Source organism: Enhydra lutris, unplaced genomic scaffold (genome assembly GCF_002288905.1).
Source record: "Enhydra lutris kenyoni isolate GAN:26980312 unplaced genomic scaffold, ASM228890v2 scaffoldscaffold10, whole genome shotgun sequence".
Classification (NCBI taxonomy): domain Eukaryota; kingdom Metazoa; phylum Chordata; class Mammalia; order Carnivora; family Mustelidae; genus Enhydra; species Enhydra lutris.
This window is the reverse complement of record NW_019154094.1, coordinates 8293963-8295887: the sequence shown is the minus strand read 5'-3', so window position 1 is coordinate 8295887 and position 1925 is coordinate 8293963.

Below are 1925 nucleotides of genomic sequence, written 5' to 3'. Positions count from 1 at the left end.
CACTCATCCCTCGGGAATCAGGTTGTCTAGTGGCTGGGCTCCAGGTGCCCTTGAGACCCCCCAGCCAGACCGCATACCTGGGGAGCTTAGCTCAGGCCTGGCCGCTCGTCTGGGTTTTGAAACTTGTTTGATGCTTGGCCATGACAGCTGTTCCTGGATGGCCCTCAAAGCCTGAATATGCAGCAGTTGTCCCAGCCAAGGGCAGGCTGGACTTGGGATCCCTGGAGATCCCTCCAGTTCAGCCAGAGTCCCTTCCAAATTTGGCATTCGGGTTTCCCTGATTAGGGCGATTGCTCTGCCCTCACAGCACCCCATCAGGCATGGGGAGGAGGACTGGCAGCTCTGTGGTGGGGCAAGGCAGGACATGGGGCACAGGACACAGGACACTCACTGCTGGGCTTGGGGTTGGAACAGCCCATGAGGGGCTGGTGGGGGGATACCAGGCCCTAGGGGCTTCAGCCATCCAGTACCCAGAACCCCCAAATTGGCCTTGCATGAGAGACCAGAGCCAATGGTACAGCTTGTCAAACTTCGTGAAGGCTGCGGTCACCTGGTTTGGTATACTGGCGACAGGAGTGGCTATGCAGCAGCCTAGAAGTGGGAGATGGGGGCCTCCAGCTTCTCTGAGGGGCTACACACAAACTTCATGCTTACAGGGAAGCCCATGCCAGGCTCTAAGATGCTGTGGTCCCAAGCAGTCTTGGGGGGGGGGAGGGGAGTCCTGAATAGCTGAAAATGGTGGGTGTCCACACCAGGCAGAACAGGACAGATGCAAGTGCCCTTCCTGGTGTGGGGCAGCCCATTTGGGGCTCAAGATGGCTGATGGGGGCCTAGCTCCCTGCCCGGGCTCAGCTGGGCTTCCCTCCTCAGCCCCCAGAGGCTTCTAGTCGCCTTTGATGGGCTGGGTGCATGTAATTAAGAGCTTCCCAGGTCTCAGGATGTCTCTACTGGAAGAATCTTCCAGGCTGGCTGTCAGATCCACTTAACTAGGTTGCCTGTGACTGCTGCGCAAGCTTGAAGACAGCAGCATGTCCGAGATGCATGACAGCTCTGGAGGCCAGGGTGGTCTCCTCACCCCAGGGCTGACCCTGGAAGGCAGGAATCTGTCAGCAGAGGGATCCTTCCTTGTGAGGAGTTACCCCACAGAAGCCCAGGTGTGAGGCTTCCGCACTTGCCTCCTCATTTTCCAAGGCCCCCCTGGGAGGCTGGAGTGAGGGCCCAAGAGCACTCACTTTGCAAGTGCCTCCTGAGTACTTTCCATCCTTTTAGAAGGGCCAGGCCTGCCTGAAGATAAGAAAATGTAACCACCCAAAAAAGCTGTGGGATTCCAGCTTTCAGAGTAAGCTCCCTCCCTAACTATATGCCAAACATGGAGCCCAAGCACTCAGTTCAGTCAGATTGGCACCATGGACGCCCCATCACACCAGGCCCCAGAGCAGCCTCAGACATACTTCCTGCCCTCGTCAAGATGATGGTAAGGACGGGATGACCCCATTTAGAATGGCAAACTCTGCAACACCTGGGAGCAGCTCCTCAGCAGCTGAGGTGAGAAGAGAGAAAGCGAGTGGAGTGCCATGGAGGGCGACGGGACCCTCTCAGGCCCTGTGCTTCAGCAGCGCTGTAACGGCCTGATGCTGCATGCTGGAACAGTCTGTGGAAACTGGAGGCTCACAAGTGCGCACACTCTCTTTGCTCTTTAGAAAATGGAGTGGAAAAGCTGACTCAGTTATGACTGAGTTTTCATGAAGAATTTTAAAACATGTTAACACACTCTTGAAGTTAAGAATCTGAACATGATTGAGGTAAGGAAAATAGCATAAAATACTATTTATAAATAACTTTTAACACACTTATCTCACCATCAGGCTTGACTAGCTCAGACAGGTTCTGCACACCTGGTCACCCGAGAATAAAGAAACACAGAC